The 24,785-nt window shown below is 37.7% G+C and overlaps 1 non-coding gene across 1 annotated transcript; it reads right to left on the reverse strand.

Annotated features, from left to right (window-relative positions):
• Positions 1-24,437: 24,437 nt before the first annotated feature.
• On the reverse strand, positions 24,438-24,545 carry LOC112753721 (small nucleolar RNA R71). Its single transcript, XR_003178092.1, has one exon. It is a non-coding gene; the product is annotated as a small nucleolar RNA R71 (small nucleolar RNA).
• Positions 24,546-24,785: the final 240 nt, after the last annotated feature.

Raw genomic sequence — 24,785 nt, forward strand, 5'->3', positions numbered from 1 at the left:
CTAAAATTATTTTAAAATATTATTTGTGGTATAAAAATACTAATTGATTTTCTCAATAAATTATTCTAATTGAAAATTCATGGTAATATAATTAATTTTCTTTATCTTTAACTTAAAGTATTAAATGATATAAATTAAATTATCTAAAATCTAATCATATAAAATTCTTATTATTTCATAACTACTGATTTTATATCAATAATTATAAAATTAGACAAAATTCTAATTTAAATAGCCAAATCCCATTATTTTCAAATTTCTAGAACTTTAAATCATAAATAGGAAAATAATACTTAGGAATATAGTTTAGATAAAAACCTTAATTTATTTCAAATCCAATTAATTGCCTTTAATTATTTTTCAATAAAAATAATTTCTGAAATTAAAACTATAAATAAATATATATAATTTGAGATTAGTTCAACTCTGTATCGCTGATTTCTTAGAAAAACCGAAATTAAACACTTTATCTTAAGAGAAATACAAACAGGCATAGATTCATATACAAGACTCCTTATATAATAACTAATAATATAATATACATATAAAACATACAATTCATATCCCTCTTACAAACTCGTAATAACAAAGACGAGGGAAGAAAATAATCCAATTAATACATCTTATAAACCAAACGCAGTATATCTCTTCTTAATGCTTCTTCATCCGGTTCCTGAAAAAGTAAATCTGTAGGGGGGTGAGAACCTAACCACACGGTCTCACCACGGAGTTTCAAAGTTGTTATAAGAAGATATTTAATAAGAAACTGTTTTCAAGCTCAGTGATTATCATTGCCTTATGAATCTTTTAAAACCAATAGAAAATCGTTCAAAAACCCTTTTCAAAGAAACAATGTTTAATCTTTCAGAAATCCAAAATCTTTCCTTTCTTATAAGAAAATCTCAATCAGAAATCAACCACGCAATCAAACAACACAATCATTAATTCAGCAACCAAGTTCATTCCCAAATGTAGCACGCCAGAACAAACACAGGCAAGACATACAAGGAAAGCACAAGTAGGTAGCAGTTATAGCAAATAGTTCAAGTAGCAGTTAAGAACAGTTTAGCAATTAGGCAAACCGAAACAAGTTCAAACCCAAGCAAAGCATACAAATGCATATGATGCATGCCTGTCCTATGGCTGATGAGGCTCATCTGTTGGTTATCCAGCCAACCCGACAAGTCTGAATTGTCCTTAGACTGTCCCCCGACGTGCATCCCCAAGAGTCTATGCATAGCTTTTTCTCAAATAATCAATAATACTCAATGGGGGTATCATTCCCGGGAATTTATATAGTGCCCGGTCACACTTACGTCGTAGGGTCAACAGAGTATCGAGTTTTCAACCTGATACACGTGGTGGCAAGCCACGGCACTTAATCCAGGGAACCTCGTATCTCATATATTTCAAATTTATAAGCCATATAAATAATTCATTCATCATTCATCAATATCTAAGCCATTCTCAATATCATCATCATTCATCAATCCATATCCCGTTTCTAAATTCATTTAAAAATCATATTTCAAATCAATCCTCATCATCCTTCTTTCCGTTAATCAACAATCTCAATTCAAAACATAATTCTTTCTTTTCTAAATAAATCAATCCGAAACAAATAACGTTTAAGAACTAAATCTTTTTAAACAATTTCTTCAAACAAAACTTCCAAATTTATAAAATTTCGGCAGCATCTCCTCTAAAACTCGGATTCTGCCACCCTGTTAATAAGGGGACAAAATTACTCCAATGCTAAGTTAAAATTCAAAGATCAATGCATATATGCTAAAATTAAAATAAAGGGTGATGCATGAGTATGGAATGTAAAAGGAAATTTTCGGTAGCTAGGTATGAAATTTAAAGTTATATAGAATATATATATATATATATATATATGTGTGTGTGTGTGTGTGTGTGTGTGTGTGTGTGTGTGTGTTAGGTGAAAGCATAGGTTAATTAAAGATTCAATTTATAAGCTTACTTAGCCATATATGTACCCTTACCCTTACCTTGGCCCCATTACAACCTTGAAAAGACCTCATGATGTTTGCATTGGTACATTAAATGCTGTTGATTGGTTAGGTGTAGAACAAATTTTAGAAAGCATGATTAGAGAGGAGTAGAGTGATCACCCTATACACTTGAGAGACTAGAGTGTACATACATCATCAGTGAGGGTTCAATGCTTAAATTCTATGTTCCCTGCTTTCATGAGCTATCTTCTTGCATTTTTATCTGTTCTTACTGTATAAGAATTGAATTAGTGGAATTTGATTTGTGATTGTCTTGAAGAGCTTATTTACTTTTAATCAAGTGGACAAGAATCATATAGTTGCATTCATATGTATAGGTTGCATTGCATTGCATGAGTTTTACATGTTCCTACTCATTTATTTTATCTCCTTCAACTAAGCATGAGGACATGCTAATGTTTAAGTGTGGAGAGGTTGATAAATTGTTATTTTATGGTTTATATTGTGTTTAATTGTGTGGTTTTATCAAATCTTTACCCACTTATTCATATGATTAGCATGTATTTACAATTCCTTTCCAAAATTACTCCATGGTTGAAAACTTGCTTTCTAGAGACTTTTAATTATGTATTTTAATTCTCCTTTATTCCACTCGATGCCGTGAGCCCTATGTTAAGTGTTTCAGGCTTTATAGGGCATGAATGACTTGGAAATTAGAGAGGAGACTTGCAAAAATAGAAGGAACACAAGAAATTAAGGAGATGACCAGCGAGAAGCGACACGGATGCATGGCTCACACGACCGCGCAAAATGGAGAAATCGTAGTGACACGCTCGTGTGCCTGATGCGAACGCGTGAATTGGAAGCTGCACAAGTGACACGAATGCATGGACGACGCGCACGCGTGGCAGGGAAAACGCTGGATGACGCGATCGCGTGACGTGCGCGATCTGCAGAATTTGCAGAATTCACTGGGGGCGATTTTGGGCCATATTTTGACCCAATTTTCGGCCCAAAAAAGCAGATTAGAGCCAGGGAACATGCAGAGACTAAGGAGGACATTCATTCCACATAATTTTTAGTTTTAGATCTGACTTTACTCCTCCTCTAGGTTTTTCTCTCTACACATTCATAGTTCTTAGGATTTTGTTTTTATTGCTTTTTGGATTGGGATATTGAGAAGAGTTATTACCTCCGCCGAGACTTCATCATTCTAGTTTGTTTTCCTTACTTGTCACTTATTCTTTCATATCCTTAATTTGTTCAGAATTGCTATTGGATTATTTTTTCAGAATTTATTAATACAAGAACTATTTTTATTTTTAATTGGTCTCTTTGATTATTATTATTTATCATGTCTTCCTTTATTTCCCTTTCTTATTTTGTGAAGTTTACATTCATAATGAGCGAGTAGTTCCCTAACTTGATTGGGAGTTGATTGAATGGAGAACCTTGAGTTGGAATGCTCAAGAGTAAATTGTAATTGGATTTGTTGTTGGATCGCCCTCTAGTCACTGACACTAATCCTTCCCAAGGGAGAGGATTAGAACTTGTGAATAGAAATAGACTTCCAACTTGCTTGACTTTCCTCTACCTAGTAGAGGATAACTAAGCAGAACAACCTTCAATTATCAATTAATCTTGGGAGAACTCCAACAAGGATAGAACCTTCGATTAATCTACTCCCAGTCAAGGTTTTTATTTAAATTACATAAATTCTCTGACTTAATTTCCTGTTTATCAAACTCAAAACCATTTTGGAAAATATCTGATTAATAAAATAGCACATCTTTCTGCAACTCGTTGGGAGACGACCTGGGATTCATACTCCCAATATTTTAATTCTAATTTTGTGACAACCCTTCTAAATTGATAAGAGGATTTTTGTTGGTTAAGAACTGTACTTGCAACGTATCTCTTATATTAATTTCTTAATCCGCCAATTTCCGCCACATCACCCGACCTTCAACACAAAGGAAGTCTTGGAAGACGTACATAGCGGCATATGTAGAAATCACCTAGGAGCTCGGTCACTGGCCAAAAAAGTGATCTGAGCTGGCTTCTTTTGGCCGACCTTACAGAAAGAGGCGGCCGAGTTCGTTAAGGTATGTCCACCTTGCCAGAAACATGCTAATTTCCATGTAGCGCCTTCTGAAGAGCTCATCAGTGTTACCTCGCCATGGCCATTCGCAAAATGGGGTCTTGATCTACTCGGACCCTTTCCACAAGCACCAGGCAAGTCAAATACCTCATAGTAGAGATTGACTATTTCACTAAATAGATTGAGGCAAAGCCCTTATCACTGGTCAAAGAAGTCAGAAATTTCTATATAAAAATTTTGTCACAAGGTTTGGAGTTCCACACTCCATCACCACGGGCAATGGGACTCAATTTACCGACTCAACCTTTAGGAGCTTGGTGGCTGACTTAAAAATAAAATACCAGTTCACATCTGTGGAGTACCCCCAGATCAACGGACAGGCTGAAGCTGCCAACAAGGTAATATTGGTCGGGTTAAAGCACCGATTGCAAGATGCGAAAGGAGCTTGGACAGACAAGCTACCTCAAGTCTTATGGGCATATCATACCACTCCACACTCCACAATGGGAGAATCGCTCTTTCGACTTGCTTCTGGTATGGAGGCAATGATCCCCATAGAAGTAGTTGAAGAATCACCTAGAGTCCTATTTTACAATGAAAGAGCTAACGCCCAGTCTCAAAAGGAAGAGCTCGACCTCCTTTATGAAGTCTGAGAAAGAGCTCGGATTAGAGAGGAAGCTCTGAAGCAAAGAATGGCTCTAAGATATAATCAAAAGGTGATCAAAAGAAACTTCACCACCAACGACCTTGTCCTAATTCAAAACAACATCGGAATACAGAAGTCAGGTGAAGGAAAGCTAGCTGCAAACTGGAAAGGACCTTACAAGATAATAGAGGTCCTACGCAAAGGTTCCAATAAGGTGTCTGACCTCCAAAGGCGGGAGCTCCCGAGGTCTTGACACGCTTGTAACCTAAAAAGATATTATAGCTAAAATCCTTGTACCTAGGTGCACTTTTTCCCAATAGTAAGGGTTTTTTAATAAGACATTAGTGCAAGGGCTAGGGGCACTGAAGTCTTTAGCAAATAGCTCTGTAAAGGAATTTCTTAAAATTTAATAAAAATTTCTGGTCTATTTCTTTTTCAAAAGTTTCCTATCTCAAACGTATTAATTTAAGCTTGATAAACCGCAAAAATTATTGCCTGACCTAAAGTTGTCGGCAAGATGAAGCAACGAGGTACAAATTAATATAAGAAGTTATACAAATAACTCGTACAAAGAGATCTCAAACAGGTCGAATAAAAAACAGAGTTGTAAAAATAACTTAGTAAAGGACGATTACTCAAAGTCGGGCCTAGAATAAGGAAATTAATAATCAATGCCATTAAGACTCAAGATATTCGTCAAAGGGTGCTTTTCAATTTTGATAAAGTTTGAACATTGCTTAATAAAAGTTGTAAAAAACAACTAAACAATAAAAGTAAAGTGTTCAAAAAACTACAAACCATTACACAAAGTGAAAGTGTTATAAGCCCACAAGTCAGGCTATCATATAAAATAGAAAGTAATAAAACTCAAGACTTCTCGCCCATAAGAGGGTTGAGAGCCTCACCAGTTATAGTGTCTTTGCCCTCGGCCGAAGGAGAGGGAGGAAGCATGGAAACTAGCACAACTGAAACAATCTCAGGAGCAGGAGTAGAAGTCTCCACAACAACTGCTTAAGGTTGATCTCCCGAGGTGGACGATTGACTGACCTGAGGCCCCAAAGTCTTTGAATCCATGGGAGTCTCCTCCTCATCATCCGAATCAGGCATAGGAACTATCCTCTGGTCCACCACATTATTGTTCACATTAAAGAGAGAAAGGTCAAGGTCGGGAGCCAAGACCTTGACCTGAGACTCTAGATTGTTGAACATCTCGTCCATCCCTAAAGCAGCCACCTCTTGGGACTCGTTGAGCTCTTCCTTCAGCTTCTTCACCTCCTTCTCTAGCGCCATTCTCTCCCCAAACACATTAATGTAGCTTTCCTAAAATTTCTTGGCCTTCTCCTCGGCTAAAGCAGCAACAGCTTGCGACTTGGTATCTCTTTCCCGAGCTCTTTCAAGGTCAGACCTCAAAGTCTCTTGCTCCTTCTCTAAGTCCTTTTTCAGCTCATCCAGCGATGTGCGAATTAGGATTTTGCATAGCTTAATCGGCAAGTACACCGGGTTATTAAGGTCCCATTTCCTTGGTGTAATAGCCCGGTTACTTCTCTTTTTTTTTCCAAGTAATATCTCAGGTGAGTGAGGGTTGATCTCACGAGGATTGTCAGACTAAGCAAATGATGGTTGTCTAATTGGTTTAGTTAGGCAAACAAAAAAGGGTTTTAAAGGTTAAAATTCGCATAAAACAATAAGCAATAGAATAAGGAAAGCAAATAAAGGTTTGGTGTAAAAACAATGAGAGAAAACAGTTAAGGCTTCGGAGATGTTTACTTTTCCGATTTTAACACTGCATGATTCATTCCATGGAAAACTATAAATGTGTAAACCCTAATCTCTTAGTGATTTAGCCTCCTTTAACATTCATTAACCGCCACTCTCGTGGTCACCTAATTCCGATTAGAGGGTTAAGTTCAAAAACTAGTTTATGGCCACGAAAACCCTAATTACCCAAAGCTAACAGGATTATATGTCACATATCCCAATTAGTTCATGTAACTAGCAATTTAGGAGGAATTTATTTTCAAGCTATTGTTCAAGCGAGATAACTCTCTCGAGAATCACAAGAACTCAAGTAGAATAAGGGTCATACTCTCATTCCACCTAAATTCATAAGATTAAGAACGAAAATAATCCTTATAATTGAATCAATACATTAATTAAAATAGAAGAATAATAGTTCTAATCCATATAAATAAACAGAGCTCCTAACCTTAACCAAGAGGTTTAGTTGCTCATGACTTACAGAGAAACTAGGGTTCTGAAAACGTGCGGAAGGAAGAAGATTCGAATCACAAGAGATCTTTTTCCTTTTATACTAACCAAATTTGATACAGAAATAAAATAAAATAATAAATCCTAAAACTAAAAGATATTGTTTTTAATTAAAAATTATAAAAAGAAAATAAAATATAACTAATAAATGCTAAATCCACTTGAGAGGCTCCAAGAGAAGGGAATTCGGACAGCTGCTGGTGTTAAACGCCATTTTCGGCGTTTAACGCCCTAAAGGGAGTGAGTGGCGTGCATGCTTGTATTATCTGCTGGTGCTAAACGTCAGTTGGGCGTTTAGCGCCCAGGGGAGTTCTGCCAGCTTTTCTGTTTTTAGCTCCAAACTCTGCCAAATTGCTCCGAATTTTACCTGAAATCATAAAAACATCAAAATAATTCGAAGTAGCATCCAAAGGGTATTTTTACACTAAAATCAAATAAAACAAAATAAAATCTAACTAAAAACAACTAGAAAATGCTAAGAAAAAGACAATATGCTCGTGTATCACAACACCAAACTTAAATTATTACTTATCCTCAAGCAACCAAAACAATATAGGACCAAGAAGAGAAAATGTCTGAGACTTGAGTTATCATTTAAGCTCAGGTTTAGTTACCAAATGGGGCTAATGACACTCTAATTCTGAATAGATTTCACATCTCACTATCCTTTGAAGCTCAAAAATATTAGTATCCTTCGGAACTAGAACTCGGATGATATTGTAAATTTCTTCTTTAGGCTCTAATTGATTCTTGAATACTGCTTTTTCTTTCTTTTCCTTTGGTGCTTTGCATTTTGAGCCTAGCCGTGACTCTAAGTATTTTGTCTTCAAACTCAACTTGATACAATAACACCAAAAGCACTTAACTGGGAAACTCTTTTGAGTTCTAATTTTTCTTTCTATTTCTCTCAGACAGTGGTGTTCAGAGCCTTTGGCATACTCTGTACAGCAATGAGTCACGACTTTAAATGTTTTGTCTCAACAATTACTTGACACATTCCACCACAAGCATATGGTTAGGAAAAACCACTCTTTTGAGCTTTAGATTAATTTTGACCTTCCTAACCATTTATGCACAAAGCCTTGGACCTTTTCTTTTGATTTTTCTTTTCAATTCTTTTTGCTATTTGTTTTGCTTCAAGAATCATTTTTCTTCTTATTTCAGAGAATCATTAATATTTCTCTACATTCCTGTTCCTCAAAAACCAATATACTCAACTCCAATATCAACTATGCACAATTAATTCATACATTCAGAAATAGAGATAGTGCCACCACATCAAAGTAACTAGAACACACAACATATATATATATATATATATATATATATATATATATATATATATATATATATATATATATATATATATATACTTAAAATCTCATGCATTTTACTACTTTTTCTTTTGATTTTTGTTTAAGCTCAGTGCACAATACATGAGACATATTTTTAAAATAAACATAAAAAAACTAAAATAAACAACTAAACTAGAAAGCAGAGAAACCATACTAGTGATCTTGCAAATCAGAATAGAAAATAAAAAATAGAATGAAGTATTGAAAAACAGAAATAAGATAAAAGAAGGGAGAATGAAACTCAACTACCTCAGTCACGGTGGCTACTGATGCATGAGCATCTTTCCTATCTTTTCCTATTGAATTTACATTTAAATTGTTGAGTTTAATTAAGAGTTAATTATCTTTTAGCCACTATGGATGCTACTTTGAGTCTTGTACAATTCTGTTTATTTTAGGTAGCATTTGGTTGGATTTGATGGAGCTTCCGCAGAAAAAGAGAAGAAGGCTATATAGGACAGGAATGACTTAAAGGATGAAGAGGAAGCTTACACAAATGGAAGGAGCACAAGAATTAAAAGAGATGACCAGCGAGGAGCGACGCGTGCGCGTGAATTGGAGAATTGCTTAGCGACGCAGGCGCGTACCTGACGCGTACGCGTGACATGCGCCACGTGCAGAAAACGCAGAAAAAACCCTTATTATTTAATTAATTCTGATTTAAACTTTATCTTTTATTTTAAAATAGGAAAAGATATTATTTAGTTTTAGAAAATAGATTTTTAAATTAATTATGATCAGATATAAAAGAAGAAAAGAAACTTCCCTTCGGGGGAGAGGATTCCATTCCATTCCACTTTTGATTCCACCTCAGCCAATTTACATTTTAACCAGAATCCTTATTTTCTCTCTGAACTATGAGCAACTAAACCTCCACTGTTAAGGTTAGGATCTCTGTCTATAGTATGGATTGATACTATTATTTTTCTATTTTAATTCATGTACTGATTTATAATTTAAGAATTATTTTCGTTCTTTATCTTATGAATTTGGGTGGAACGGAAGTATGACCCTCTTTCTAATTGAGTTCTTGTATAACTTGGAAAAGCTCTTTACTTGAACAACAACTTGAAAACAATTTCTTCTAAATTCTAATTATCTGGACTTAATGGGATACGTGACATATAATCCTCTTATATTTGGATAATTAGGATTTTTGTGGCATAATAACTAGAATTAAACTTCACCCCCTAATTGGAATTAATTGACCAAGGAATTGGCAGTTGATGAAAGTTAGAGGGGACTAGAAAGGTCTAAGGAATTAGGGTCTAGTCACATATAGTTTGCCATGAATTAAATTTTGCATGATTAAAATAAATTAATAAGAAAAGTCAATCCGATAAATAGATAACTCTGAAGCCTTAACTGTTTCTGCATATATTATTCTCATCAATTTATTGTTTGCTATTTTAATTTCTAAATTACTATTTAATGCTTTTGAATACCAAAACACTCTTCTCTGTTTGTCTAACTAAGTAAATTAATCAACCATTGTTGCTTAGTACATCAATCCTCGTGGGATCGACCCTCACTCACCTGAGGTATTACTTAGTATGACCCGGTGCACTTGCCGGTTAGTTTGTGGTTAGAATTTCCGCACCAAGTTTTTTGGCGCCGTTGCCGGGGATTGATAGTGATTAACAGCTATTAGTTGTTTGATTGCTTAGATTAGGCATTTTAGTTTTAATTTTATTTAAATTTTGCTTTAGTTTTTTTTTTGAAAAAAAAAGAAAAAAAATAGCACTAATTTCTTTTCCTTAATTTCTGAAATTAAGTTTGGTGTCACCTAGTTAATTTTATTTTAATTTTCCTATTTAATTTTGCTTTATATATTTCAAATTCTCTGACTAGGTTTAGTTATAATTTTCAAAAATTTATATAGTTAATTGTTTAGTATTTTTATTTTATTTCTTTACACAAGGTACCTCACTTGGAATTCTCTGCAGTCTGACATAGAGAATCCCATATTTTCTTGTCTTTTATTTGTTTATGAGCAGCAACATGGACAAAGAACCTCGTTTAGACTTTGATCCTGAACCTGAAAGGACTTTTAGGCGGCGTTTACAACAAGCGAAACTCTACAAAGCTACAGAGTCCAATATGGATCCTAATAATGCTGTTAATGCCAATGTGGCAAATCCGAATGGGAATGAGCAACAAAGGAGAGTGCTTGGCTCCTACTCTGCTCCTACTGCAGATCTTTATGGAAAAAGCATTGTGGTGCCTCCTATAGCTGCGAACAACTTTGAGTTGAAGCCACAATTGGTCACCCTGGTGCAACAAAACTGCCAATATCATGGTCTTCCCCAAGAAGACCCAAATTAATTTATTTCTAACTTTCTACAGATTTGTGATACTGTGAAGACAAATGGAGTGAACCCAGAGGTATACAAACTCATGCTCTTCCCGTTTGCTCTGAGGGATGGAGCAAAGCTATGGCTGGATTCCCAACCTAAGGAGAGTTTGGATACTTGGGACAAGGTTGTTACTGAGTTTCTTACTAAATTTTTCCCACCAAAGAAGCTGACTAAGCTAAGGGTGGAAGTTCAGACCTTCAGGCAGAAGGATGGTAAAACTTTCTATGAAGCTTGGGAGAGATACAAGCTACTGACTAGGCAATGCCCTCCGAACATGTTCTCCAAATGGACCCAACTAAATATCTTTTATGAAGGTTTGGGTGAAATATCCAAAATGTGCTTAGATAATTCTACAGGTGGTTCATTGCACAAGAAGAAGACACCGGAGGAGACTATTGAGCTGATTGAATTGGTTGCTAGCAACCAATATTTATACTCATCTAACAGGAATCCTGTGAACTCTGAGGCTCCTCAGAAGAAGGGTATTATGGAAGTAGAAGCTCTTAATACTATACTTGCTCAGAACAAGCTTATGTCTCAGCAAATAGATCTACTTACTCAGCAAATGGGTGGCATGCAAGTCTCAGCTATCAACACCCAAAATCCACCTCAAGAGGTCTCTTATGACATGACAGGTAATTTTGTGCAAAATGATAATTATGATTATGCTCAACCATCTTCTAAACAGATCAATTACATGGGGAGTGGTTCCAGAAATCCCAATAATGATCCATATTCTAAGACATACAATCAGGGGTAGAGAAATCACCCAAATTTTGGGTGGAGGGACCAACCTCAAAGACCTCAGAATTTCAACAATAATTCTCAAGACGGCTTCCAACAGAACAATCACAATAACCACCAATTTCAGTCTAATCAATAACAACCACCTCCGCAGGCAAATTCTAAATCCCAGGAAGATTCTAATTGGGAGATGATGAGGAGTTTTATATAGGAAACCAGAGCATCCATCAAGAACTTGGAGATTTAGATGGGTCAACTAGCCACAAAAGTTAATGAAATTGATAAGAGGACCATTAATAGCCTTCCTGGTAACACAATTCCAAATCCAAGAAAGGAATGGAAGGCTATCACCTTGATAAGTGGACAAGTGGCAAGTTTGGAAGCACAAGTTAATAAGGAGCCAGTTGAAAAAGAAGCTACAGAGGAGAAGAAGGAAGAAGTAGAGAACGTCCCTCCAAAGCGTGCGGACAACCCATTCCCAGACTCTCTTGACACTTATCCTACATTGCCAAAGGCTCCTGAGTACAAGCCTAAAATGCCATATCCTCAGAGACTTCAAAAGGAGACCAAGGACAAGCAATTTTCAAAGTTCTTGGAAGTCTTTAGAAAGTTGCAAATCAATATTCCTTTTGCTGAGGTTTTGGAGCAAATGCCTCTCTATGTCAAATTCATGAAGGAGTTGTTGTCAAAGAAGAAACTTTTAAAGGGAGATGAGACAGTGGTTCTGACTAAGGAATGTAGTGCCATAATTCAGAATAACTTTCCAAGGAAGATGCTAGATCGAGGGAGCTTTCAAATTCCATGAACTATTGGGAGCACAACCTTTGAGAAAGCGTTATGTGATCTGGGGGAAAGCATAAATCTAATGCCCTTATCTGTGATAAAGAAGCTGCAAATCCAAAAGGCACAACCCACAAGGATAGCATTACAGATGGCAGACAAATCTATGAAGCCTGCATACGGATTAGTGGAGAATATCTTGGTCAAAGTGGGTAAGTTCTTCCTCCCAGCAGATTTTGTAATTCTTGACACGGGGGAGGATGAGAAAGCCTCTATAATTCTAGGAAGACCATTCCTAGCCACTAGGAGAGCTCTAATTGATGTAGAAGTGGGTGAATTAGTGCTTAGAGTGCATGATGAGCAACTAGTCTTTCACGTCTTCAAAGATACACATTTAGCAGGTGAAGAAGAGAGGTGCATGCAGACTGAGCTTATTGATCCAAACATTCAAGAACCCCCTGATGATGCACAGCAGAAATTGCAGCTCAAACCTCCTTTGACAACCAATAAAATTCTTCCTGATATCAAACCTAAGTTTGGTGTCGGGAATGCATCATCCACCAAGGAGGAGGTCCCCAAAAAGAAGAAAGTACCAAGGGGATGGAGAAACAAAAAGATCCCCACTGAAGGTTTCTCCCCAGGAATGAAGGTGGTGTTGACTAGCAATCCAGTGTGGATTTATACAATAAACAGAATCCTCTCTTTGGAGCATATTGAGCTAATTTTTGGAGACACAAGAAAGAAGTTCAAAGCAAGGGGTGAAGAGCTGAGCCCCTACGATCCTCCTCCTTAGAGGAGCTGACCGTCAAGCTAGTGACGTTAAAGAAGCGCTTGTAGGGAGGCAACCCGATAATTTCGTATCCTTAGTTATTTTTCATAGTAGTGATTTTCTTACTTATTTGATTTTTATTGAGTTTTTACTGTTTTTCTTTCGTCTTACGTGTGCTCTGATCATGCAGCTATTTTAGAACAGGAACCGAACACTATAATTAAAAAAAAGAGAGAAAGAAAGAAGAGACAAAGAAGAAAGGCCGAAAGTTGTGCTGGAGTTGTGCAGAAACCATGCCTCGCGTACCAGCTCACCCACGCGTACACGTACCAGACGCGTACACGTACCAGACACGTACGCGTCACTCTGGTTCTCGGCACTCCACGCGGACGCGTCCTTGACGCGCACGCGTGACTACATAAAATCAGCGTAAAAGGTGTTTAGCCAGAGAGTTATGATGGTGTGGGGATGGAACTGTGCTGGGTGCACAAGCCCCATCACGCGTACGCGTCCCTGACGCGTGCGCATCGTTTTCCCATCCTGGCCGTCCACGCGTACGCGTCCCTGACGCGCACGCGTCATATGCAATTTTGGCTCTCGTGCGTATCTGAACAGAAAGTTGTGCGTGCGCGGGGTTATCCTCGTGCCATTCGCACAACCAACATCACGCGTACGCGTCCCAGATGTGTACGCGTTGCTTGAAATTCACGCGATCCATGCGTACGCATGCCTTACGCGTACGCGTCGCATGCGACGCCCAATTAAACCACCTCAGCGCCTGATTCCAAATCATCCACCCCCCCACTCCTAATTCTCTCTTGTTCTTTTATCCTTTTATTCTTCTTTCATCATACTATTTGTTTTTGTTTTCAGTTTTCTTTGCTTGAGGACAAGCAAACCTTTAAGTTTGGTGTTGTCGCTTCGCTGATGGTTTTTCTGTTTAATTTTATGGTACCAAAGGGAGGCGAATCATCTTCACGGAGGATCACAGCCTGAAGAATAAAATGGCCATTAGGATAACTGATGTGGTTAAATTCCTTTCGTTCTATATTCCTTCCCGCTCTTACTATGTTATGTTCCGGTTTTCTGCTATTTTGTCTCGTTTATTGCATGATCCTTTATTAGATAAATTCCTAGGTTCTAGTTTCGTCTACTATTTTGAATTTTTTTGTTATTTGCTTTAATGTTGAAAGGTGCCTCATGTAGTGCCCACTGAGTTTGAAATCAAAAAGAAAAAAAAAGTTGTAGTTCATGAGAAAATGAGTTTAATTTTTAGAGTAGTCTCATTTATCTAAATGCGGTGGTATTTTCTGTGACTCTGAATGCATGACATGAACAATACATATTTAAATTTGAATCAAAGAATGTTGATGTACAAGGAACAGGAACTTAGAGAACTATTATGAATTTTCTGCAATAAGTAAAAGTTTAATCCTTGAAGCAAAAGAAACAGCAAAAGAAAAAAATAAAAGCAAGGTCCAAGGCTCTGAGCATCAATGACCAGGGAGGTCAGACATGATTAAAATCTCAAAGAGTTGTTTCCCTAGTCATATGCTTGTGGTGTTCTTGTGTCAAGTAATCCTTGAGACAAAACATTTAGAGTCGAGATCAATTGCAATTAGCAGAGTATGCCAAAGGCTTTGAGCACCACTGTCTGGGAGTAGCTGAAAGAAAAATCAGAACTTCAAAAGAGTTCCCCAGTTAAGTGCTTGTGGTGTTTCTGTGTCAAGTAAAGCTTGAGACAAAGGATTAAACTGGCATATAAAAGATTAGAGAATTCATAATATGATCCGGATTCTAATTCCGAATGACACTGACATCCCTTTGATTCAAAGGAGAGTGAGATGCCAAAACGGTTTAGAGTTATAATGAATAAACCCCATTTTTTTAAGAAGAGACATGAGCATAACTGAACTCTCATCTCTCATGCAAATTCACATCTTAATCATGTACTAATTTTGGTTGCTTGAGGACAAGCAACAATTCAAGTTTGGTGTTGTGATGCCTGAGCATCTTTCCTATCTTTTCTTAGTGAATTTGCATTTAAATTGTTGAGTTTAATTAAGAATTAATTACCTTTTAGCCACTATGGATGCTACTTTGAGTCTTGTACAATTTTGTTTATTTTAGGTAGCATTTGGTTGGATTTGATGGAGCCTCTGCAGAAAAAGAGAAGAAGGGTATATAGGGCAGGAATGACTTAGAGGATGAAGAGGAAGCTTGCACAAATGGAAGGAGCACAAGAATTAAAAAAGATGACCAGCGATGAGCGATGCGTGCGCGTACTTGACGCTACGCGTGAATTGGAGAATTGCCCAGCGACGCGTGCGCGTACCTGACGCATGACACGCGAATAAGAACATCGACGCGTACGCATGACATGCGCCACGTGCAGAAAATGTTGATTATTTAATTAATTCTGATTTAAACTTTATCTTTTATTTTAAAATAGGAAAAGATATTATTTTAGTTTTAGAAAATAGATTTTTAAATTAATTAGGATTAGATATAAATGAAGAAAAGAAACTTCCCTACGGGGGAGAGGATTCCATTCCATTCCACTTTTGATTCCACCTCAGCCAATTTACATTTTGACCAGAATCCTTATTTTTTCTCTGAACTATGAGCAACTAAACTTCCACTGTTAAGGTTAGGAGCTCTGTATATAGTATGGATTGATACTATTATTTTTCTATTTTAATTCATGTACTGATTTATAATTTAAGAATTGTTTTCGTTCTTTATCTTATGAATTTGGGTGGAACGGAAGTATGACCCTCTTTCTAATTGAGTTCTTGTATAACTTGGAAAAGCTCTTTACTTGAACAACAGCTTGAAAACAATTTCTCCTAAATTCTAATTATCTAGACTTAACGGGATACGTGACATATAATCCTCTTATATTTGGATAATTAGGATTTTTGTGGCATAATAACCAGAATTAAACTTCACCCCCTAATTAGAATTAATTGACCAAGGAATTGGTGGTTGATGAAAGTTAGAGGAGACTAGAAAGGTATAAGGAATTAGGGTCTAGTCACATATAGTTTGCCATGAATTAAATCTTGCATGATTAAAATAAATTAATAAGAAAAGTCAATCCAGAAAATAGATAACTCTGAAGCCTTAACTGTTTCTCCATATATTATTCTCATCAATTTATTGTTTGCTGTTTTAATTTCTGAATTACTATTTAATGCTTTTGAATACCAAAGCACTCTTCTCTGTTTGTCTAACTAAGTAAATTAATCAACCATTGTTGCTTAGTCCATCAATCCTCATGGGATCGACCCTCACTCACCTGAGGTATTACTTAGTATGACCCGGTGCACTTGCCGGTTAGTTTGTGGTTAGAATTTCCGCACCAGCTACTGCTTCCTTTGGGGAATCCTCTATAGCGCTTAAGCTCCTCTATGTTGCGCCCTTGCCTCTTTTTCTCTTCTATCATCTAGTGGAGGAGAGTAGAGTGATCCTGATGCTCTATCCTCAACTGATCAACAGATCATGTCAGCTCCCATATAGATGTAATCAACAGATCCCAGTAGTCATGGAGAGGGAAATAAACTCCCTGAGGCATCTTCAAAAGATACTATGGAGGCGGTACAACTGGCTCCTGCTGTGGTCCGTGCCCAAGCTCTCTAACGTGCTCCACACACTTCTTTGTGATCGGTCTCTCAACGTCGATCGGGGTATCTCCATCAATGTGAGCTCCAGATGCTACACATAGGCGGTAGATGAGATGAGGGAAAGCCAGCCTTACAGTAGTAGAGGACTTGTCAGCTATCCTTTAGAACTCCTGAAGGATCACCTCGTGCACCTCAACCTCGTTTTCGAGCATAATACAGTGAATCATCACTGCTCGCTCGACTGTAACCTCAGAATGGTTACTCGTAGGGAGGATAGAACGTTGGATAAACTCCAACCATTCTTGAGTAACTGGCTTGAGGTCATGCCTACCCAGCTGGTATGGCTTACCTCTAGAATCCCTCCTCCATTGAGCTCCGGAAAGGCAAATGTCTGTAAGAACCTGATCCAACCGCTGGTCAATGTTAACCCTTCGAGTGTATGAATGAGGGTCCTCTCCGGATGGTGGTAATTGCAATGTCACCTCACACTCTCCGGGCTGAAATCCATGATGTGCCCTCTAACCAAGGTGCGCCAATTGTTTGGCTCCAGGTTCACGCCTCTGACATGCTTGTATGTCACCCAAGCATTGGCGTAGAACTCTCACACCATCAATACTCTAACCTCAGTTACGGGGTTGGTTAGAACTTTCCAACCCCATCTCAGAATCTGGTGCTGGATCTCCTGGTACTCGTCAGGATTCAGATTGAAACGGACCTCGGGAATCACCTTCTTCTTGTGAACCACCTCATAAAATGGTCCTCATGTGTCTTGAAAAAGAACTGTGTAAAATCCCATGGGTCAGAGGTAAGAGCCTTCTCTTTCATCTTTCTTGAGGAGGATTCTCTGGTTTTAGGTGCCCTGGAGATAGTAAAATGCAGAAAAAATGGAGCGCCAAACACCAAACTTAAAATGTTTGCTCATCCCCAAGCAAAGTAAGAAAGTAAGGAAAGGAAAATAAAAGAACAATAAAAGAGATAGGAGAATGGAGAAGGGGGCTTCGGTCTTGGCTAAGAAAAAAGGGAAAGAGGGGAAAAAGGGTTGTGTGTATGGTGAAGGGTAAGTAAGAAGGAGTGAGTAGTAAGAGGTGTGGTGAGAGTGAAAGGGAAGCGGCATATTTATAGGTGGGGAAGGGGGGCTTTGGTTATGGGGAATAGGTGGGGGAGTTAAACGCCTATTGCTCCTACTCCCCCTATGGCGTTAAATGTCCTCTCTGGCGTTTAGCGCCCCCAGCTGGTATTCTCCAGGGTGTTCTATTTTTCTGTCTAAGTCTTCCTGTCTCTGTTCTAAGTGCTACACATGATCACAAACATTAGAAAACCTAGGAAAACTATGAAAATCAATGAGAAATAAAATGAGATTAAACTAAAATAAAAATAAGAATAAACTAAAAGGTACTTATGGTTGGGTTGCCTCCCAACAAGCGCTTCTTTACCGTCACTAGCTTGATGGTCAGCTCCTCTAAGGAGGAGGATCATAGGGGCTCAGATCTTCACCCCTCATTGTGAACTTCTTTCCTATGCTCACATGAATTGACTCAACATATTTCAGAGATAGGATCTTGTTCACAGTGTGTGGTACTACTGGGCTTCTTGTAAGCACCACCTTCATGCCAGGTGAGAAGTCCTCAGTAGGAATCTTCTTGTTCCTCTAGCCCTTAGGTACTTTCTTCTTGGAGCCTCCTCTATCTTTGGTGGGTGGTGAATGCCCAACACCAAACTTAGGTTTGATGTCAGGGGGTACTGTATGGCTTTCCACTAGGTGAGAAGGCTTAAGCACTGAGCTCTGTATGCAGGTACTTTTTTTGTCAGAGAGTGGTAGAGGTTTCAAAATCTTGAAAACCATCTAATCCTCATGTAACCTCATCACCAATTCGCCTCTCTCAATATCAATTAGGGCTCTTCTAGTGGCTAGGAATGGCCTTCCTAGGATGATGGAGTCGTCTATATCCTCTCTAATGTCAAGCATCACAAAATCAGTAGGGCGGAAGAGCTCTCCAACCTTGACCAATACGTTCTCCACTAGCCCATATGGTTGCCTCAGAGACTTGTTAGCCATTTGCAGGGATATCCTTGTTGCCTATGCTTCTTGGATTCCCAGCTTCTTCATTACAGACAGAGGCATCAGATTTATGCTTGAACCAAGGTCACACAGTGCTTTCTCCAAAGTAATATTCCCAATGGTACAGGAAATCAGGAAGCTTTCGGGGTTTGGCATCTTCTTAGGTAGCTTCCTCTGAATCAATGCACTGCACACCTTGGTTAAGACCAGAGTTTCATCTCCCTTTAAGGCCTTTTTCTTAGAGAGTATGCCTTTCATGAAGGCCATATAAAGAGGCATCTTCTCCAATACCTCAGCAAGAGGAATATTGATGTATAGCTTTTTAAATATTTCCAAGAATTGAGTCAACTGCTCATCCTTGGTCTCCTCTTGAGGTTTCTGAGGGGGTTGTACTTCAGGCTCTTGTGCCACCAATGGGGCGTGTAACATTGTGCTTCCAGCCTCTTCTTGAGCCTTTTCTTCCTTCAATTTCTTAGCAGCATGCACCTCTTTAGGCTCAGCCTCCTTGGCCATGGCAAGGGCCTTACACTCTTCTCTTGGATTCACCTCCGTGTTACTGGAAAAAGTGTTAGGAGGCCTCTCAGTTATCCTCTTACTTAACTAACCCACTTGTATTTCCAAGTTCCGAATTGAAGCTCTTGTGTCCTTCATAAAGCTGTGAGTAGTCTTGAAAAGTTCAGAGACTATTGTGGCTAAGTCAGGAGTATCTTGGCTCTAAGGGTGTTCATGTTGCTGCTGAGAGGGTTGGAACTGTAGATTGTTAAATCTATTCTGATTTATTCCACCCTGGATGTTGTTGAAGCTCTGTTGGGACCTTTGTGGCTGCTCCTACCACCCAAAGTTAAAGTGATTCCTCCATCTCTGATTGAAAGTATTCGAATATGAATCATTGGTGGGATTTCTGGAGGAGTTTTCCATGTAATTTACTTGCTCAGTGGTGGGTTGAGCATAGCCATAAGCATCTCCTTGGTTGTAGCTCCCAGTCATGTCATAGGATGCCTCTTGAGTGTTGACAGCTGAGACTTGCATCCCTGTTAAATGCTGAGAGACCATGCTAATTTGCTGGGACATAATCTTGTTTTGAGCCAAGATAGCATCCAGTGTGTCCACCTCCATGACTCCTTTCCTTTGAGTAGTCCCTGTGTTCACAGGGTTCCTTTCAGAAGTTTAAAGATACTGGTTATTGGCAACCATCTCAATAAGCTCATTCGCCTCTTCAGGCGTCTTCCTCATATGCAAGGAACCACCTGCAGAGTTGTCCAGTGACATATTCGCCATCTCAGAGAGGCCATCGTAAAAGATCTATAGCCTGGTCCATTTAGAAAATATGTCAATAGGGCACCTCCTGATCATTAGCTTGTATCTCTCCCAGGCCTCATAGAGGGACTCTCTATCTTTCTGTTTGAAAGTCTGGACATCCACCCTAAGCTTAGTCAGCTTCTAAGGTAGAAAAAATTTGGTCAGAAATCCAGTGACCACCTTATCCCACGTGTCCAGGCTCTCCTTGAGCTGAGAATCAAGCCACTGCTTTGCTTTGTCCCTCGCTGCAAACAGAAAGAGCATGAGCTTGTAGACTGATGAGCGGATAATTTATACGCTTTTTGTCATTGTTTTTAGTATGTTTTTAGTACAATCTAGTTACTTTTAGGGATGTTTTCATTAGTTTTTATGTTAAATTCACATTTCTGGACTTTACTATGAGTTTATGTGTTTTTCTGTGATTTTAGGTATTTTCTGGCTGAAATTGAGGGACTTGAGCAAAAATCAGATTCAGAGGTTGAAGAAGGACTGCTGATGCTGTTGGATTCTGACCTCTCTGCACTCCAAATGGATTTTCTGGAGCTACAGAACTCAAAATGGCGCGCTTCCAATTGCGTTGAAAAGTAGACATCTAGGGCTTTCCAGCAATATATAATAGTCCATACTTTGGCCAAGTTTAGATGACGCAAACTGGCGTTCAACGCCAGCTCTCTGCCCAATTCTGGCGTCCAGCGCCAGAAAAGGATCCAAAACCAGAGTTGAACGCCAGAAATGGATCAAAACCTGGCATTCAACTCCACAAATGGCCTCTGCACGTGGAAAGTTAAAGCTCAGCCCAAGCACACACCAAGTGGGCCCCAGAAGTAGATTTATGCATCAATTACTTACTCATGTAAACCCTAGTAGCTAGTTTATTATAAATAGGACATTTTACTAGTGTATTTTACATCTTTGGACGTCTGGTTCTTAGATCAGAGGGGCTGGCCATCTCGGCCATGTCTGAACCTTTCACTTATGTATTTTTAACGGTAGAGTTTCTACACTCCATATATTAAGGTGTGGAGCTCTGCTGTTTCTCAAAGATTAATGCAAAGTACTACTGTTTTCTATTCAATTCATCTTATTTCGCTTCTAAGATATTCATTCGCACTTCAACCTAAATGTGATGAACGTGACAATCATCATCATTCCCTATGAACGCGTGCCTGACAACCACTTCCGTTCTACATTAGATTGAATGAGTATCTCTTAGATCTCTTAATCAGAATCTTCGTGGTGTAAGCTAGAATGATGGCGGCATTCAAGAGAATCTGGAAAGTCTAAACCTTGTCTGTGGTATTCTGAGTAGGATTCAATGATTGAATGACTGTGACGAGCTTCAAAATCGCGATTGCTGGGCGTTAGTGACAGACGCAAAAGGAGGGTGAATCCTATTCCAGTATGATCGAGAACCGACAGATGAATAGCCGTGCCGTGACAGGGTGCGTTGACCATTTTCACTGAGAGGATAGGATGCAACCATTGACAAGGGTGATGCCTCCAGACGATTAGCCGTGCCGTGACAGGGCATTTGGATCATTTTCCCGAGAGAAGACCGAAAGTAGCCATTGACAATGGGATGCATTACATAAAGCCAGCCATAGAAAGGAGTAAGACTGATTGGATGAAGATAGCAGGAAAGTAGAGGTTCAGAGGAACGAATGCATCTCCATACGCTTATCTGAAATTCTCACCAATGATTTACATAAGTATTTCTATCCTTATTCTATTATCTATTTTCGAAAACCCAATTACTATTTTATATCTGCCTGACTGAAATTTACAAGGTGACCATAGCTTGCTTCATACCAACAATCTCCGTGGGATTCGACCCTTACTCACGTAAGGTATTACTTGGACGACCCAGTGCACTTGCTAGTTAGTTACACGGAGTTGTGAACCATGGTATTGGCATCATGTTTTTGGCGCCATTGCCAGGGAAAGAAAGAGCAATGAATTTTACATAATTAAAGTGAAATCACGATTCCGCGTACCAAGTTTTTGGCGCCGTTGCCGGGGATTGTTCGAGTTTGGACAACTGACGGTTCATCTTGTTGCTCAGATTAGGTAATTTTCTTTTTATTTTATTTTCAAAAATTTTTCAAAAATCTTTCAAAAATTTCTCATCTGTTTTCGAAAAAAAATAAAAATGTTTTCAAAAAAAAATTTTATTCAAAATTTTTAAGAATGAATTCTAGTGTTTCATGAAGCATGTGAAGCCTGGCTGGCTGTAAAGCCATGTCTAAATTCATTTGGACTGAGTCTTCCAATTTGTTATCAAGAGCAAGCTGGTTGGTGCTAATCCGCCTACTACTGTTCATGATCCACCTGTTATATGCTGAAGCTTGGCTGGCCATTGGCCATGTCTAGTGTTTTGGACCGGAGCTTTCATTGAAAGCTTGGCTGGCTAGTGAGCCATGTCTAATTCCTGGACTGAAGCTTTAGACTAAAGAGCATAAGATTCCTGGAATTCATATTAAAAATTTTGGAATCCTTATTTTTCTTTTTCAAAATAATTTTCAAAAAATATAAAATAAAAATCCAAAAAAAATTTAGAAAATCATAAAAATCAAAAATAATTTTTGTGTTTCTTGTTTGAGTCTTGAGTCATATCATAAGTTTGGTGTCAATTGCATGTGCATCTTGCATTTTTTTTGAAAATTTCATGCATTCATGGTGTTCTTCATGATCTTCAAGTTGTTCTTGGTAAGTCTTCTTGTTTGATCTTTGCATTTGCATGTTTTGTGTCTTTTCATGTTTTTCATATGCATTCTTGAATTCTTAGTGTCTAAGCATTAAAGAATTCTAAGTTTGGTGTCTTGCATGTTTTCTTTGCATTAAAAAAAATTTTTCAAAAATATGTTCTTGATGTTCATCATGTTCTTCATAGTGTTCTTGGTGTTCATCTTGACATTCATAGCATTCTTGCATGCATTCATGGTTTTGATCTAAAAATTTCATGCATTGCATAATTTTCATGTTTTTCTCTCTCATCATTAAAAATTCAAAAATCAAAAAAATATCTTCCCCTCTCTCTCTCATCAAATTCGAAAATTTGAGTTGACTTTTTCAAAAAATTTTAAAAATCTAGTTGTTTCTTATGAGTCAAATCAAATTTTCGATTTGAAAATCTTATCTTTTTCAAAAATCAAATCTTTTTCAAATTTCTTAGTTATTTTCGAAAATTCCAAAAATATTTTTCAAAAATCTTTTTCTTATCTTTACTTCATGATTTTCGAAAATAACATCATCAATTAATGTTTTGATTCAAAAATTTCGAGTTTGTTACTTGCTTGTTAAGAAAGATGCAAACTTTAAATTCTAGAATCATATCTTGTGATTTCTTGTGAATCAAGTCATTAATTGTGATTTTAAAAAAATCAAATCTTTTTTCAAAACTAATTTCAATCATATCTTTTCAAAAATATCTTCTTATCTTACCTTTTTCAAAAATTTGATTTCAAAATATCTTTTCTAACTTCCTAACTTCTTATCTTTTCAAAAATTTATTTTAACTAACTAACTAACTAACTTTTTGTTTGTTTCTTCTCTTTTTCAAAATTACCTAACTAACTTTCTCTCTCTAATTTTCGAAAATATCTTCCCTCTTTTTCAAAATTTCTTTTTGATTTAACTAATTATTTTATTTTTTTCGAAAAACTACTAACCTTTTTCAAAAATTATTTTCGAAAATCACTAACTCTTTTTCAAAAAATTATTTTCGAAAATTCTCTCTCTCTCATCTTATTCTATTTATTTATTCATCCACTAACATCTCTCCCTCACCCACCAAAAATCCGAACCCTCTCTCTCTTTCTGAGTTCAGATTTTTCTCTTCTTCTTTTCTTCTACTAACAATAAGGAACCTCTTTACTGTGGCATAGAGGATTCCTTTTCTTTTCTTTTGTTTTCTTCTCTTTCTTATGAGTAGGAACAAGGAAAAAGGCATTCTTGTTGAAGCTGATCCAGAACCTGAAAGGACTCTGAAGAGGAAACTAAGAGAAGCTAAATTACAACAATCCAGAGACAACTTGATTGAAAATTTCGAACAAGTAAAGGAGATGGCAGCCAAACCCAATAATAATGAAAGGAGGATGCTTGGTGACTTTACTGCACCTAATTTCAATTTACATGGAAGAAGCATCTCCATTCCCACCATTGGAGCAAACAATTTTGAGCTGAAACCTCAGCTAGTTTCTCTGATGCAGCAAAACTGCAAGTTTCATGGACTTCCATCTGAAGATCCTTTTCAGTTCTTAACTGAATTCTTGCAGATATGTGATACTGTTAAGACTAATGGAGTGGATCCTGAAGTCTACAGGCTCATGCTTTTCCCTTTTGCTGTAAGAGACAGAGCTAGAATATGGTTGGATTTTCAACCTAAAGACAGCCTGAACTCTTGGGATAAGCTGGTCAAGGCTTTCTTAGCCAAGTTCTTTCCTCCTCAAAAGCTGAGTAAGCTTAGAGTGGATGTTCAAACCTTCAGACAGAAGGAAGGTGAATCCCTCTATGAAGCTTGGGAGAGATACAAAGGACTGACCAAAAAGTGTCCTTCTGACATGCTTTCAGAATGGACCATCCTGAACATATTCTATGATGGTCTGTCTGACTTAGCTAAGATGTCATTGGATACTTCTGCAGGTGGATCCATTCACCTAAAGAAAACGCCTGCAGAAGCTCAAGAACTCATTGACATGGTTGCTAATAACCAGTTCATGTACACTTCTGAGAGGAATCCTGTTAGTAATGGGATGCCTATGAAGAAAGGAGTTCTTGAAATTGATACTCTGAATGCCATATTGGCT

Source organism: Arachis hypogaea, chromosome 15, assembly GCF_003086295.3.
Source record: "Arachis hypogaea cultivar Tifrunner chromosome 15, arahy.Tifrunner.gnm2.J5K5, whole genome shotgun sequence".
Taxonomy (NCBI): Eukaryota; Viridiplantae; Streptophyta; class Magnoliopsida; order Fabales; family Fabaceae; genus Arachis; species Arachis hypogaea.